This window comes from Tetrao urogallus (genome assembly GCF_951394365.1).
Source record: "Tetrao urogallus genome assembly, chromosome: 3".
Lineage (NCBI taxonomy): Eukaryota > Metazoa > Chordata > Aves > Galliformes > Phasianidae > Tetrao > Tetrao urogallus.
Genome location: NC_136815.1, coordinates 79,804,332 through 79,816,142, shown reverse-complemented (window position 1 = coordinate 79,816,142; position 11,811 = coordinate 79,804,332).

Genomic DNA, 11,811 nt, shown 5'->3' with positions numbered 1-11,811 from the left:
GAAAGTCCTCAACTTTTAGTCTATTGCTGTGATGCCTGTCCTCACATTTTCCTTACTAAAAGAGGGGAGATTTAGATTACATGGTAGGAAGAAGTTCTTTACTGTAAGAGTGCTGAGGCTCTGACAGAAGCTACCCAGAGAAACTGTGGATGCCCCATCCCTGGAGGTGTTCAAGGCCAGGCTGGATAGAGTTTTGAGGAATTTGATCATGTGAGAGGTGTCCCTGCCTGGGGCAGGATAGTGGAAGTGGATTATCTTCAAACTTCCTCACATCTCAAGCCATTCTTTAATTCCATGAAAAAATAAAAAAGATTTTTTAAAAAATTAGATTTTCGGACTCCAGGCTCAAACAAGTACAGTATTCTATGTTCAGCTTCAGAAGCATAGAGGTAAGTATAGGTCTTCATATATCTTCAAATTATTACCTACAATGTTTTCAAAAATTGTGGGGAATTACTTCTCTTCAACTGTCGAAACAATTACTGGTATTTGTTAGCTCTATTTTGACAGAACTGGTTTAACACATTCACAAAAAAAATACACAGCTTATTCTTCTTGATCATCACAAGGATGTCATCAGCCTACCACAAATGTTGTCATAAATAACTCTGCACCACAAAGAAACATGATCCTCTAAGTGTTGGATGAACATGCGTGCTAAGGAGGTGCGTATCAAGTCAAGTGATCTCAACCAAGAAAACAGAATCTTACCTTCAAAATGCCAGGAAATACAGCACTATAAACCAAGTTTTCCTGCAGCATACACTTCTTACAAGGCAACAGCTGGAGTCAAAGAGCTGATCTAATACATGGCTTAGCCTACAGCTTTCAGCAAGAATGCTTGCTGGTCATGCAGGTGATCTGGGACCCTATGCTTCTTCTTGTCAAGCCAGTAACACCTGGGCATTCCTCCTCCGCATTTCCATCTTGTTTCCAAGGCCACATTTTTCTCTCCCTGTGGGCAGCTGGATTATGTTCTGATGGATACTGGTCATTTGGCCACACATTCTCTTATCCCTTTCTTTCCAGGAAAACATTAAATCAGCCAAACAGTCTCCAACAGAACAAAAGGGAAAGCAATGACTAGAGGATAAAATATGGAAAGAAGCAGTAGTGCTGACCTCCTGGCTTGAGGGCAGTGCAGAAAGAGAAGAAACACTGAGTGGGAGGAAGGGGCAGAGGCAAATGGTATGCATTTGTGCGCACACAGGCAGATACAGATTTACCAGGGATTAGTACAGAGATGTTAGCCTCCCTATGGGCAGCAGTCTGTGTAGCATGCATTCCCATATGTTGTGGTATAGCCACAGCAGCACAGCTCAGCTGCCCCCACTCCGTTCAGGAAAGGGCATTGCTTGTCGCGAACAAATGCATTGGTATCTACGGGTACATATGTGAAAGGGCTGGTTTTATGAGAGAACATTATATAGCAAGTGTAATTTTCAGTTAGTGTGGAACACAATTTATAAGCTGACATAAGGAACCTGACCTGATCTTGCATTTGTTCCACGTCTGCAAGTCTTAGAGACCAGTGTGTGCAGAGACTTCAAAGCTAGAAACCTAGTTCCTCTGTGAAAAGTAATTAGAAAAAAAACTTGTATTCTTTGCACTTACAAGGGCAGCTCCCCTTACACCAGATACTGCTCTTTCAGCAGATCTTTGTGGGTGGAGATTTCATATCAGCGTGTCTGCCAGTTCCTGCCAGAGTTTCATCCAAGCCACAACATAAAGAATCAACATTAATTAGCATTAATTATTATTTATAAGAAGCAATATTATCTCCATTACTATCATTCACACTTAGGTTTTTGTGTGTGTCTTACACAGGGCTCATGCATAGTGCATCACTGCCACATTAGACAGAACAAGGGCCCCATAGAGTCTGCAGAATAACTCACAATGTTATTAATCCTTAAACCATTTTGAATGTGTCACTGTAAAATGTCAGAGAATTCCCTTTTCTACGCTTCCATAAACTTGCCTTCTACTTTCTGCATATTGTCAGGTCAATATTACTCCTCTTTTTCCATAGCCAGGAAGGAAAAAAAAAAAATGGCCAGTAGAACATGAAGTTTCTTTTCCATCAGAGAAATAGAAGAGAACTAATACAAGAATGCCTTCGCATCATTTGGAACCACCAAAATATAGCGCTTCCACTATAGAACTCTCAAGTGAACCATTTCATATGACATTCATATTTCATATGAGAAAAACATGCTGAATGCATTTGCATAGACTTTATTTCTTTGTTATTTTTGTTGGCATAAGCAGAACTCCTCAGTCACCTTTTATTCTGGTTCAAATCTTCTGTCCTGAGCCAGAATCTTATTCTAGAAAACAGTGTTCTGTGTCAGCCACTCTGGCTGATTTTGCTAAGCAACCACAGAATTAAGAAAAATTGAAAGGTTACAAAACTCAATTCAAAACAGCCAATTAGTCCCAATCTCTACTATTAATAGTACTGATGTTATTAGTATTGTTGATAATAGCTGTTCATAAATAATGATTTGCATAAATCAAATTGAGGTGGAAGAACTTGCAAGCACTAGCAAATCCTATAATGAACAAAGTGTATATTCTCTTTTTAATGAAATGTGCCTCACTTCTAGTTTAAATGACATTTTTCACAACTTTGCTTCTTGCTTATTTTGTTGCTTGATGCAATACTCAGTGGCACCACGATTAGTGCAGTGAATCCAATTTAGAAAGGCACTTTTGCATAGGCCGAGGTTAATGAAACCACTTGAATATGTTAAGGTATATTCCCTTGGTCAATCCAGGCTTGCTGGAGAAACTAATAATAATCAGCTGGAACTGCTGAGTCAAAATTATGAATGAGATGGAAGCACTGAGCACATTTTACATGCTCCCATCACTTAAATCCTACTTGCGACTGTTGCAATCCCAAATTATGCATAACTCTGAAATACTACATACTTTGACCAATAGGTATTGCAACATTTTGCTGTGCAGTCACAACATGTTGTGTCACACAGCTTGCACCTTTCAGTGAGAAGTACGGACTGCAGGAAAACACTGGGCTGCCATTTGCTGTTAAAAGCCTACTTCCATCTGAGAACGTGCACAGACTGACTTCTATCAGTACGTACATTTTATTTTCTTTGCTAAGAGATCAGTTATGATTTGCTTTAACCATCAGATACCTAAGGAAGAACAATTAGAAAACTAGCAATTGTTGGTATATTTATCAACTTCCCTATTATTAGTAATTCCTGTTAAGTTGGATAATAGGAAGCCTGAGAACACTGTTCATAACTTGTGAGTAACAAATGCACACAATGATGAATGCATTTATTTGCAGAAATAAAGCATTACTTTTTAATTTTATTTTTACTCAATTTTCCAGCTCTGAAGCACCATACTCTTGGTTAGCATTATTCACATGACCAAAAAAAAAAAAAAAAAAAAAAATGCTTCCAGCATAATAAAAGCATTCTGTGTGAAAAACAATTTGATCCTTATTGTATCTGTAATCAGTAATTACCGTGCCATTATATTTATACCATCAGTCAGTCACCTCACTGGCATAAACAGACACACCTCTTTTGGCAACAGGGTTGCAGTCAGACACTGGCAGTTATCTTCATCCAAAACAGAGACAGTTAAATACAAAAAACGTGCAACTTATTGTCCAGGTCATCACACAACACTTCACTGAAGGCCATAGCATCTGATAACACGTCCTATTAGTCACAACATAATTAAGTTATATATGGAAAGTTAACAGAAAAAGATAACCAATGAATGCAACGCAAGCAATGAAAGATTCAGTACGGCAAGCTTAAGCTAGTTCTGTTAAGCAACATATCAATAACAGTGGAAATAACAGTTTGGGAAGGTATCAGTAAAGATATCCTTGTTACCATTGGTTAAGCAAAGGCAAGCATCAGGGTATACGCATACATATATTAACTCATCTTTTCCAGGAGCAAGCACTGGTGTTCTAGCTTTTCATGGAAAGATGTTACAAAACAGACATTCTGCATCAGAAAGAATAATGAACGAGCGGTATCCAGGCTAAGGAGGAGAACAACAAGCCTTGAGGTGGAACATAACGCGCAGCTTTTAAGCAAGAAACAAATTTCGAAGAGCACTCCCACTTACTTTACACAATGAGTTGGTTTAGTCCACTATGTTCAGGTATGTCTTAACTTCAGGATGAACTTTGATTAACAAGGAGAGTATCTTTTGATAATAAACCACTCCTATTTTACAGGGCATCCTGAATATTTAAAAACTGGGAGATATGCATTTTAGGCACTTCCTAAAGGGAACAGAACCAGGTTGGAGCTCACCTCAAATACACGTAGAGCTCTCTAGCCTATCCCAGGTGATTGCTTTCACATGTTGCAAACACCTGCTTTGAGTTGAGATGATGACAAGCCCTTGACGTGACAACATGTGTAGGCATTTACAAATTCAGGCAGCAGTTCTGAGAACTTGCTCTCTGGAAAGCAGAGTTCACACACATAGGTTACTCTGAAAGTAATGCCTCCTATTTATTTCCACAGAAGCTACAACAGATACAAAGAACACAGTGACGCTATTTGACAAAGCAAATTCTCAGTTACAAAACTCTATTTATCAACAGAGTCAGCACCATTAGCTATGCATTTTCACCAGCAGCGACCAAGAGCCTGAATGCCGCCCTTGTAACTATCTTCGTGGCTATTTGGAAAGTGGTTTGTCTTTCACATCACTGCCACCACTGCTGAAAAGCAACACCTGTTGCATCACTGTGCTCACATCCTTTGTTTGGTCTCCATACATTGTCAGCAAGCATCAAAGAACGTCAATGGCCGCCATTTTTTCTGCATGGAGGAATTCAGTGACACAGTGTTGCTTCAGATGCACTTCTATGTCAGGCACCAGTCTGTCAGCCCCTGCTGCTGTCTATCACACAGCAACAGATGCACTGGAATGTTGGTGGGAAGGTTCAGTCTCTACTGCCATACCACCAACATCCACCTCTGATATTGGAGACATTACTTTTGGAGAAGCCCTGATATTTAGAAATTGTTAAAGATACAAATTTTCATTTCAAACTCACTATTATATATTCAGCTCAAAGTTTTTTTTATTGTTGCCTATGAATTTCTCTACCCTCTCCTCTATTCAAAGTGAAGCCATTCTCAGAAGTTTTGTACCCTAGCCAATAGTTTTCTTGTGATAGACTAAAATACAGAACCATAGAATGGCTTGGGTTGAGAGTGACCTCAGAGATCATCTAGCTCCAACCTTCCTGCCATAGGCAGGGTTGCCAGCCACTAGATCAGACTGCCCAGGAACCCATTAAGCCTAGCCCTGAATGCATCCAGGGATGGGGCACTCACACCTTCTCTGGGCAGCCTGTACCACTGCTTCTCCACCCTCTGAGTAAAGCATTTCTTTCTAACATCTCACCTAAACCTCCACTCTTTCATTTAAACCCAAGCCCTTAAATGGTATTTTTAAAATGCAATTCTTTGGGACATCATAGATCTTACCTCTGGAAGACTCACAATGGACTGAGAAAGACAGATTTCCTGCAGTGGTCTTAGGCAAAAACCTTTGGCATCACCAGAATGAAAACTCAACTGGAACACCCCCAAAAGTACACTGCTGAAGCTAAAACGAGTGCAATTCTTTCCTGCAAAGAACAAGTAAAAACAACAGCACTTTCTCAAAGCTTCAAGGTGTGAAATGAATACAACTGTTACAGCTTGTACTTGCAAATTAAAAGGAGCCAGGGCACAGTCTCAAGAGCTGGCATGCAATTATCCACACTGTTCAACTAGTAACAAGCTCTCTGACATGGCCTATCCCCCGTTAACTAGTGCTTTCTCACACGACTCACAGGTATGGCTCAGGAGATAGTATGAAAAAAGGACCATTCCCTCTGGGCAGAACAGATGATGCTACGTATTTGGAAGGAGGTGAATTAAGCCACGTGGACGCAACCCCTCAGGGGCAAATCCTGGGTACTGGTCTATTTTACTTGCTAGTACTAAGGTAGCCATAAAGACCGGATGGGACATTGTGGGCATCTTTAAAGATCAAGATTGTATCTGCAAGACTCACCATACTGAGACCATGATGTTTCAAATAGTAATGGATACACTCATGCACCAGGGTAATTTTCCCAAATTAATTAGGATTACTCCTCTGCATAAAAGTATGCCAGCGTAGGTGTTTGTAGAAGAGGTTTTGAAATGTCAGTCATCATACACCCATCAGTTAAAGTACACTCATAAATGCTTTTGCTTGGAAGATTGTATTAACCTTAATATAAAATACATGTTTTCTGGGTCTGATGACTCAGGAAGAGCTTGCAAGTCTATACCTCAACCCATTAATCTTATATAAATAAACTTTCCCCTTGTGAAAGGGAGTCCCATAGCATTAATAATAGGAATCTTTCTCAACCACAATCAGATTCTGTAAGAATCGTTTAGAAACATTTAGATTAATTATTTGTTGCGAATTATTCACTTAGCTCTGTCACTTCAATCACGCAGCAAGGCTCTATTTCTTTCGGCAACATGAGGTAGTATAATAGAATACAGAGTTTCCACACTTAACTCTCATAACCAACACTATTTAATTAAAATCTCAACTGTGAATAGTCATCAGCCCGGCCAAAGTTTTGAAGGTTTGAATTCTGGCCCACTGGAGCGAAAGCCCCACCTATTAAGTTTGCTTCTGCGTTTGACTCCACCTAACTTCACCAAGGGGCCAATCTTTAACAGCAATGCGTGCAAAGGCCAAAGTTGGGGTAGAGGGTACAGAATGTGCTACTTCACGTCCTGCCTTCAAAATAAACTTCGCTCAAGTCACCAAGATTTACTTACAGAGAACTGATGGGTGTTAAAGTAGCATGCTAGGAGGGCGTTTTTCCTACACTTTGATAAAACTGCAAGGTTTTAATGTATGTGGGGCTTTGCTAAATCTCTTGGCATTGACTCCATTCAGCTGGAGAAAGTTAAAACGGACTGTCTTTCAAACAGCCTAAATAAATCAAACTACAATTGCGAACTTTCTTAAGAAATGAGGAAATGTCTCCATAGTCTGATATGCCAATGACAAGTGCTGGAGCTTTATGCTTCTCTGAAATCAGGAGAGGAGTCTGAAAATTTTTGAAATATTATTCCATTCCTGAAAACCCCCTCTGTACTTCACGCCCAGGTTCTGAGACTCCTGTCCTTCACAGCTTGTGAAGATTTGCATTAGGGATAGAAAAAATATATATATTTTGCAGAGGAATTGCAATTGTAAAGATAAACCAAACTGATGCATAGCAGTCCCCTTCAGGAATTACACGTTAATGTTCAACCTTCACTTTTGCATTTGCTAACTTTTTATTCAATTAAAAAAAACTCTTCAATCACCCCTAGCAATAAAAGACAAGAAAAGCATACCCTGACCGAGAAAATGCAGATGAAAGACTATGGCTTCTAAGCGCACCATGGGAAATGAAAACCCAGAGAACTCCCTGCCCTGAGGAAAGCTCTAGAGGTGAACAGTCCAAAAAAACTCCACCAGAAGTAGCAGAGAAATCAGAGATCTTTGGGCATTCTGAGAATTTGCTACAGGCTGAGTGGAATTGCTCTGCAGCGCACTCTTGTTTAGAGCTATCTGCTCCGACTCTCTTCACATCTCCATCTTTTCATTTTCATTTTAGGACAGTCCCCTTTTCCTTTTCCTCTCCTCCCTCTGCCTTATTTGCTTCCCTTCCCCATGTGCTTCCCTTTCATTTTTCTTACAGTAAAAAAGTGAAGTGTTCTCAAATGTCATTTTCCCTATGAAAATTGCTCCACCACAAAAGAAAAGCCAAACCCTATGTTTTTAAAACAAAATTATCTATGTAAACAGAATGCAAACAAGCAGCTGTGTCACAACAGCTATTACAAGCCCAAAGAAGTCAAGATATTGTTTATACTAGACTCTCTATGTGCATGTACACATGTACGTACATTCTCTACTCTCGATCCTAACTGACTTACAGCCCTTGCATCAAAAGCAGCTTCAGAGGCATTTAGTAAGACCTGGTCTTAACCAAACAAATCAGGATTAGTGACAGATTTACAAGGAGAAGATACTGGGTGTGACAGGCCTGAAAATCACTAACAAACATAAACTGACTCTAGTCTGTGGACTATGTTTTACTTACCAGACTTGGGCTAACACCCAGGACTTCTCTTTTCTTCCAAAGGTATGATGTCAGGCACATGGCAGTTCTCGAGTTTCTGTATAAGCCAGCATTGCCAGAGGCTCTGCGCAGGTGTGGTTAACAGTTATTTAATGATTCTTCACAATTGCATGTATCTGTCTGAACATAAATACAGTCTGATCGTAATCTTTCTTTTCACACCATGAATTTGCCCTAGTATTTCCACCCTTGCAGGTTCTCAAATGCCTGATCGTAGTTATTACAGAATTTGGATTCACTGGATCATTTCAAACCATCCGTGAGCACTTTGTTGTCCTGGTAGCTTGGTGAGGTGAGGAGACTGGCAGCCGTATGCTTGATGCTCTACGCTTAAATTCTCTGAGTTTGGCACCCTGATGACTCTCCTTTCCACACCAGGTTTACACACCAGCAACATATACTGTTAAGTATTTAAAAGTAAAATTACAAGAAACTGCCCTGGCAGTTCCTGGTAAAAGATCCCAGACTTCCTCTTCTTTCCAGCAGCTCCACGAGCCTCTGTTCAGTGTAAATCTCAGTAATTTTCAATTAGTTAAAATAATTTTGAGTGATAGTTTGACTGTTTCTTTTCCAAAAGGTAATAGTTTTCCTAATTAGTCACTTGCTTTGATAAGGCACTGACTTCTACTCTAATCTAAATTAACAAGACTTTATCTACCTGCATCACTTAAACACACCCTACTTGCAAATCTGGTATGACTAAAAACCAGGACAAGTGTTTGGTTTCATTTTACATTTGCTTCAAAGTGCCCCACTTGGAGGTTAATTATTAATCTACTCGACTATATGTAAAGGTTCAGGGAAACAACAGGGTTAGTAGGTAGAGCAGCAGTTTGGGAATTTGGAAACCCGTGTCCTATTTCCAGCTTAGATCTCAGAAGTTTGGCCAAGACATCCACATCCCTGAACATTTACTTCCAAAATAGAAATAGAAACTCCCTCTGCTCAAAGCACTTTGTCATCTTTAGGGAAGAAACTTTACGTGTGTGAGGCAACGGTATGTTTGTTTGCACCTTCAAGAGACTGAAACTCAGCTAATCCCTTAAGAACCCAACTAGGAACTTGAGATCAGATACTCAACCCATGCAACTCAGCAAAACTAATGACTTTGTCAGAGCTGTAGAGAAACTGCAGTGGCTGAAGAACCAGCTCCTCAAGCTTTCACTGCATTTGTCTGTCACCTGCAAAATGGGGAGAACACACCTCATCTCTGGAGCACAGTCTGGATTTTATAAACCCCCTCCCTGTGCCATCCTGTGGTATCAAAATAGATGTACCTTCAATATGACTGTGTTGCCTATCTCAAGGCCAGCAGGCAGCAGCATGGACCAGATTTTCTAAGAGACCACTGCTGTCTGAGAGTTGGCCAGGTGGTGAGAGGGTTAGATTCTGACCATTCAGATCTTGAAGCAGGGAACTGAAAAATGGCACATGGAGAACAGAACACACAGAGAGAGACAGGGGAGGAACTTTTTTATAAGGGCAGATAGCAACAGGATGAGGGGAAGAGGCTTTAAACCGGAAGAGGGCGGATTTAGACTCGATATGAGGAAGAAATTCTTTACTGTGAGGGTGGTGAGACACTGGAACATGTTATCCAGAGAGGTTGTGGATGCTCCCTCCCTGGAAGCATTCAAGGCCAGGCTGGATGGGGCTTTGAGCAACTTGGTTTAGTGGGAGGTGTCCTTGTCTGTAGCTGGGGGTTGGAATTAGATGATCTTAAAGGTCCCTTCCAACCCAAACCATTTCATTCTGTGATTCTATAATCTAGAGACATTGCTGCACAATTCCACCTACCTTAGGAAGGCCACTGCAGCCTGCTTCTGAATAATGCAGTTCACTTGATCCTGACAAACAAAACTAGAGAAAACAGAAAAAACACAACAACAAAATTCAAAGTTTTTTACACCATTATTTATTCATGTATTTGGTTAATGCTTATATAAACAAAGGGATTCCACACAGAAAAAGCTTTTTTAAAACAAACAGGAAAATAAATTTAAAAAACAAAAGGAAAAAAAAAAAAAAACCAAATAACAAAAAAAAAAAAAAACAGGAGTAAGAATGTGGAATACTTACGGTTATTCAGTTGGAATATTATTGGCAGGATGACTCATTATTTAATCCACAGAGCTTATAAATAGTACTGTAACTCAGCTGAATGGAAACATATCCTTCACTATCTCTAGTCACTTGTTTACCCATGTAAAATACATATGTTTTTGAACTGGCTTAGGTATATTCCAGAAAAGGCTAGCCAAAGTTCAGTGGCTCTATTACACATTCAAAGCCCTTCAGCTTTCGATTAATTTTCTTGCACTTCTCCTACCACGTTGCTCATTCTGCTCAATGCATGGACGTAGAGGCAATAAAAGGCTACTGTAACAACTCAGCCAGTGTTTCCTCATATCGTGGGCCAGTGATAGCAAGCCTTTGGCACCAATATCAAGTTTGGCGCCAACAGGTATTTGGTCTGGCACCAGCAATAAGAAGCTATGATGGTTTCTTTTTTAGTTTGTTTGGCACCAGTAACAAGAAACATTCACCATTCCTGGCAGAGAGCCACAGAATTTCACCAAACGGCTTCTGAATCATAACTTCGTAACAAACATAACACAACATAACTTGTAATTGCGGAGTCTGTCTCTTAGCAAGCGATTCTGTCCTGACAATTACGTCCAGACTCATCAATACCTTTGCTTCCTTCTAGTATTGGTCTCTTTCTAGCTGTAACAATCTTCTCAAAGAGATCCACAAACTTGTAAGTCCTTCAGCATTTGGATTTTCTTTGTCTTGCTGCGCTTAGATGAAACCCGGTAATCATCTACGAGGAAAGCCTATGGGGACAGCTACTAAATTAAGTCATCACAAAATATGTTGTAAACACTATGTTGACTTAACCTCCCTCCTCTCCCTGTACTATGCCATGTACCTTCTCAAACAGCAGATCCGCAATGTAGGTTCACCTTATGCTGGTGTGGAGCTCTATTCAAGCCTTTAAGGCTTAACTCAGCTAGGAATAAAAAAGAATTACCTGCAAGTTATCTGGGACTCCTGACAGCATGATTCCAGTTCCAGCAGCGCTTGCTAAATGGCACAATACTTCTGATTAGGCCTCGCGGGGGGATACCTCAGTGGATGCAGCACAGGATGAAGACCCTGAAGAGCTCAGGTTCTACAGACAGCATTGCTACTGACTTGCCTCAAACAGATTTCAGCAAGACGTCTCCCCTTCACTACTCTTGGCTGTAAAGTGGGTGAGCTCTGAGATCTGTGTGGGAAGGACAGTGTGAGAACGAGGAATTACTTCTGTAGTACGAAGCATTAGTAACAACAGCAATAATGTCATCCTCTTCACAGGGGAAAAATCTGTCCCTGCCCATTCTGTCACAATCCAGTACAAAGGAAAAATTTGCTGAGATGTAGACTTTTGTAGGGACATGAAGTGGGCACAAGGAGGAAGTGATTCTAAGCCTTTGGACATGGAAAATTTCTTCTCAAGCAACAACTCCAAGAAACTAAACATCATGTTATAAAAAACAAACTCAAAATGGAAGTCCCACTGTAAATTCAGCTCTTGGTATTTGCCAAAGACACGTGGG